Genomic DNA, 6279 nt, shown 5'->3' on the forward strand with positions numbered 1-6279 from the left:
TACATCAAACTCCCAACTGCATATGCATATGAAATTCTTTTCATTTCCTCAACATCTTGAGGTGTCTTAGGACATTAGGACACTGTTCCTTTGACAAATGGATTCCATGTCTAAAAGGCAACATACCTTTTTTTAAATTTTGCATATTATATCTTGACAACATCTTGTCAATATAAGATGTTTAAAATAGTGCTAGGGTTCTATTCTTTCGATTTTGAAAAATTTGTCTCCCTAGAACATATTGAGCATCACCCAAATCTTTCATTTGGAACTTGTTGCTAACCATCTCTTTACGTCAGTAAGGAAGCTTGTCTCATTCCAATGAGCAAGATATCATCAACATAAAGTACCAATAATGCTATAATTTTGTTGACTATTTTCTTATATACACAAGGTTCGTTAACATTCTGTTCAAAGCCATAATATTTGATCGCAGTATCAAATATTATATTCCAAGATCTAGAAGCTTGCTTTATCCCATAAATAGATTGTTTAAGCTTACATACTTTCTGTTCCTGTCCTTGTTTGATGAACCCTTCTGGTTGAGACATAAAAATACTTTCATCAAGATGGCCGTTCAGAAAAGTTGTCTTGATATCCATTTGCCATATTTCATAGTCAGAATATGTGGCAATGGATAGAAGTATTCTTATCGATTTTATCATGGCAATAGGAGAAAAAGTTTCTTCATAATCAATCCCTTCTCTTTGAGTAAAACCTTTTGCCACGAGTCTGGCTTTGTAGGTTTGCACCTTGCCAGTTTGGTCTCATTTTCTTTTATAGATCCATTTGCAACCTATAGGTTTGACCCCATGTGGTTGATCTACAAGTTCCTAGACAAAATTGAAGTACATTGACTCCATGTCAATATCCATGGCTTTTATCCATTGTTCCCTATTAACATCTTCCATTGCTTTTTAAAGGTTAATGGATCCTTTAAACCATCATCATGTATGATGTTTTGAGTTTTTGTTAAACCCATATAGCGTTCAGGTTGCTGAATAACCCTCCCACTACGTTGAGGCATACTCAACACTTAAGAAGGATGTGACAGGGCAATGATGCGTGGTTAATGCGGTGATGGTGTATGCATTGTGCATGTAAGTTTTCCTAGCAAAATCCGAGTATAAATTCTACTAGGTTGCCTGGTAAACCCAGGGTCGAACATAGGGACTAAGGAGATAGTATGCGATGGTGATTTCAGATCTTTTTGCGGTGACAAATAAAACAATGCGTTGGTTGGTATGTTTGTTTAATGTATAAGTTCTATGCGGCGAAATTGAGAAAATAGTTAATAATACGAAAGATACAATGAGTATGCGAGGGAACGGGTTGAAAATGAGTTTAGCTAACACTTCCTAAGATTGTATTCATGTTATGCGATCATGCTACACACATACAACAACAAGTCATTTCTCAATGCAAATGCTATAGCTCTTAGTTTTAGAACGCATACGATGTATGCGATGATGTCTATAGGACTTATGTCTAAGCCTCTACTCTTGTCTATGCGATGATGAATGACATACATACACAAGGTGACCGCATACTACCATAACTTATTTCTAGGGTGCATGCGATGCATGTTAGCAAACAGAGCTTATCTCTAAGTCTCTATCTCTTGCTTATGCGGATCTAATCTTGCTTTCTTAAGTTTAGATTCTAACCTAGCTCTCTCAAGTCTAGGTTATTTCTTTAGACTCTCTCTCGAGTAGCTCTAAAGGGGTGATGGGCGCAACATAAGACAAGATGATCACATGCAATGAAGATCTTAGGTCATTCTAACTAAGTACTTCTCAACCCATTCGAAAGTTTAGTTACTCATGCGTAATGTAAAGAAAGTGAACAAATATAGAGATGAAAATTCCTTTCTATAAATGAAATCAAAATACAGAATGACAATGGAAAATAAAGATAGGGAGTCTGGTAGTAATTTCTTGCTTTTCAAGGCTTTTACACTATTTTTCTCTACTCTGCTCAAAGAATATTCTTACTTTCATAAGAGTCGACCCTCTCTCTATTCTCAACGCTCCTAGCACTCTCTTGAGTTGACCAGGACAATCTTCCGACGTCTTCTCTCTTCTCTCACCTCCGTCTTTTAAGTGTAAGAAAACTATGAACAAAGGCTAACTACCTTCTATATGGTGAACTCTCTATATGGCTTAGCTAGAAATGGAATCGAACTGAACTCCTTTAACGAATATGGCCTTTGGTATTTATAGAGTTCAAGGTGAAAAGTTTTTTCTCTCAAATGATTGCACTGATGGGATGTCATTAATTCTCTGTCTAATGCGCCGAATAATTGTCACCGAAAAGTTGAGTGTACTTGCTACAGTGTGTCGTTAACGGCTTGTCAACTAAATTTGGATTTGGTTGTCATCAAATTCCTGTCCCATCGTGATTTATTAAGATTTTACCTTGTTGCGTCGGCTCTATGTGGCCATCTCCTTGAGCAGATTTTCACGAACGCATACGATCGCATAGCCTTGCGGTCACAAACTTTTAATGCGCTCGGATGCTGAATTCCTTGGATCGCAACTCTGCTTTGCGCCAATGCATTTTCCTGCACAAAATGCATAAATTAGCTGTTTTAATGCGATGGACGCATGAGATCGCAATGTTCTAAACTTAATACTTTTGGACACGATTTTATATATTTTACCATCGCAATCCTTCATTGTTTTATATCTTTGCGTTGTAATAACGTGAATTTCTTCCCGTTATCACACCCCCAAATTTAAAATAATACTTGTCCTCAAGCATAGACTAAAGATTTTCTCTAGAAAGTAGACCGCCTTTTTCTTTCCTAGATTTCTCGAGGTGCCTTATTCAAATCCTATGTACCAAAATCTCCTTAATTCCTACTCAAGTCTTTTCTTAAAATATTTCTAAAATTTAGGGACCGCAAGTTTAACCTTTAAAAGGACTTTACTTGTTTCCAGGGCATCGTATGATTTATTTCATAAAAAACTTTTTCAACTGGGGTGTTTTCAAATAATTTTTATCCTTGTGTAGTTTAGATATATTTTTTTATGTGACCTTGCACTGATCCAAGTGCCTAGCCTTCGTTTTGGCTTTCTCCCACGTGTGTCATGCGAGCATCCAACTACGAGCAAAGCGCTCTTTCTCAATCTAAACTCATGCCCCATTTGCAGTGGAGTTGCGATCATTTTATTTATGCGTTCGTCACGATTTCTACCTTTGTTTAAGCTTGCCCCCACGGGTGTCATGCAGACATCCAACTACGAGTAGGATTTGATCGCAATGTTATGATTTTTTTAGAATGCCTAAAATAGCAAGGTTGAAAATGAATACCACACCCCCAAATTTAAATGCAGCAATGTCCTCATTGCTGAAAGATTGAAAGAATTCATGCGATGCTCTTAGGAGATTTCGTAAAAGTCAAATTGAAAGAAAGCTGGTGGACCACTAACTTCTAGAAATATTTCATGAATTGACTCTCCTAAAATTAAGTTGACTCTAGTGCATGTGAAAATTAAAGGCATACGTTTCATCATTGAAATCATAATTGGCATAGAAAAATAATGTGGTGACTTACTAAAGTAGACAATATTTAATGTAATGATCCGACCCTCTAGGATTAGGTAAGGTCGTTACTAAAATAAATGCATGCACATAATTTATAAATGACGCTCATTTATTTGAAATAAATGCTAATTAAATAAGAGAAGTTCAAAAGACATTTATAAAATGCAATTGTTAAAACAATAATAGGGTACCCATAATTCGTAAAGACTATTAAAAGTATATAAAAGACATAATCCTTAATAATAAGTTTAAGATAGTAAAACTAAACATTAAGGGGAAAAAAAATATAAGGACTCTAAATGTCATGATGTGGAAGCGTAAAAACTAGTCCCAGTGGCACGATCACGAATTCCACTGGCCCATCATCGGTGCATCTTTACCCTTACCTAAAACATCAACAGAAGAAAGAATGAGCATGAAATACTCAGTAAGTAACCCCACCACTGGGGTTAGGCTAGGCATCTATGTCCTCTAGATACCCACCTATGGCACATAAACAAATGGAACAAACAAGAGACTGAGTTCTATCCTATTGTAGTTAAGTATGCCCACAAAACTGGTGAACCCCAAAGGGAACACAAACTGGTGAATCCCGAAGGAAACAAAAAGTGGTGAATCCCGAAGGAAACACAAAACTGGTGAATCCCGAAGGAAACACAAACTGGTTGAGCATCTAACTAATCAATGAGGATATTCACACAGTCTCAACGTTCTAAGAATCAACATTGTACAATTCTAGAACATACATGAAAATCCTTGATACTATGGCTCCATCACATACACATGATTATTAACAACATATCATACTACATTCATGTATACCTTACATCATAATTCCACAGCATGCAAGTATGCCTCAACACCAGCAGATCAGATATCAACATATGAAAACACATACCATCACATACTAACGATCGAGTACCTAGGTGTATCTTTCAACAAAACAGAACTTGTGCCATAACATACTTGATTCAGGTCATACTATCAGTCAACATGCTAATATTTACCATAACTTACACTTATCACATGAGCATACAAATAAAACCTGGGCCATGGGCAGTTCCAATGGTAAGATTACTTACCTTAATCGAAATTCCATAGATAAACTCCGACAACCAAACGATGACCGCGATTTGAAGAAACGACCCTACCATACGAATACAACCATAAAATTTCAGTCCAATAATAATTGCGACACCTCAGATTCAAAACCACAACACCCCAAAAGCTTACCCAAGGAACTTGATTAACAACCACTCCAAAATCTCCTTCCAACAGATTTTAACTCCTAATGGATGACAGCTTGGAACCTTAAAGATACAAAGGTTAAGTCAACTTAATTCAGTAATCAAAGTGTGCCCACAAACCAAAAATAAGGACCATAATTCTTACCAAAACTCTTGTCGAATGATCTTGAATTCGCTGGATAGTTGCTGCTGTAATTTCCTGAGCTCAAATCTAAAATCAAGATAATGCGACTAATTTAATCTTTAATCCAACTTAGTGGGCATCCACAAGAAACCCAACCACAAAATAGATCTTACCAACATCTAAGAGTCCGACGAAGACCCATGCAACAGAAGATAGGCAACGCGGCGATGGACGGTGGAGGAACCGGCCGGAGGCAGCAAAGGCTCAAGCTGCTGGGAGACAGCGACGGAGTGCGGCGATTAGGGGCTGGAGCGGCGGCGACGATTCAGATCGACTGGGCGAGGTCCAGCGGTGCGATCGGTCGGCACGCAGGTCCGTTGGCTTGTGTGGTGAAGGGAGGAAGTGAGGGAGCCGTGATGGTCGGCGGCAGGTCTGGCTCGAGCGGTGGGCGACGGCACGTCTGCCGGATTTGGTGAGGAGGGTTTACCTACCGGATCTAGAGAGGAGGGTGCGCTGCCGGATCTGATGAGAAAGGCGAGACTGGGTTGTGAGGAGGGCTCGGTGGCGGCGGACGGCTGTGAAGGGCGGGCGTTCGAGCGAGAGGGATGCGTGAAGGAGATGGGGGGTGACCTTTTTATTTTTTTAAAAAAAAACTAATAATAATAATAATAATAAAAGGAAAATAGTATAACTCTAATTAAATCCTTCCTTAACCCACTTTATACTATTTAATTCATTTCCTTTTTCCAAAAATAATTAATTCCTGCCATAACTTTTCAAATTGAATTTGAAAATTGAATAATTTTTTAATAATTTCCACAAAAACACTTAAATCCTCGCAGTTATACTTTAAATTCAAAATTCCAAACATGCCCTTCAACTAAGGACAATTACTGAAAAAGGAGAAATTTTACATTATTAATAAATAAATAAAAAGGTGTGGGATGTTACATTTAATGATTGCGTTGACTAAAGAGGATGCGATGATAAAATTATCAAAGTTAAAATGAAATGCGAGAGTGCAAAATTTGGAATAAACAAAGTCAAGGAAAGATACAACCCCTAAATTTGCTCTGTTGCCCGCATTATTTGTGATCGCATCCTTCTTTACCGCGAGCCGATTTCTTTAATTACGGTGGCTGTCTGAAGTAGTCGTGTCCTTTGTGTAGCTCCTCCCCAATCATTCACCATTATTGTTGCAAAGAAAACATCGAGAGGGTCAAATAGACAGAGTTATCACAATTTTTTTTCTTCTTCTTCTTTTTCTTTTAGAGATAATGCAAAGGATAAAAAAATGATAATGACTATAAAGAGGTAGAATTAAGTTCATGAATTGAAGGTTTCAAAGGATACTTCACA

General features: G+C 37.6%; 1 long non-coding RNA gene across 1 annotated transcript; it reads right to left on the reverse strand.

Annotated features, from left to right (window-relative positions):
* Positions 1–3745: 3745 nt before the first annotated feature.
* Positions 3746–5545, reverse strand: LOC150036941 (uncharacterized). Its single transcript, XR_016528809.1, has 5 exons — positions 5094–5545; positions 4942–5007; positions 4783–4859; positions 4632–4696; positions 3746–3935 (listed from the first exon to the last, which is right to left on the reverse strand). It is a non-coding gene; the product is annotated as an uncharacterized LOC150036941 (long non-coding RNA).
* Between the last annotated feature and the right edge of the window lie 734 nt (positions 5546–6279).

The sequence above is a fragment of the Benincasa hispida genome, chromosome 3 (assembly GCF_027475165.1).
Source record: "Benincasa hispida cultivar pf3 chromosome 3, pf3_genome.v1.1, whole genome shotgun sequence".
NCBI classification, from domain to species: Eukaryota; Viridiplantae; Streptophyta; class Magnoliopsida; order Cucurbitales; family Cucurbitaceae; genus Benincasa; species Benincasa hispida.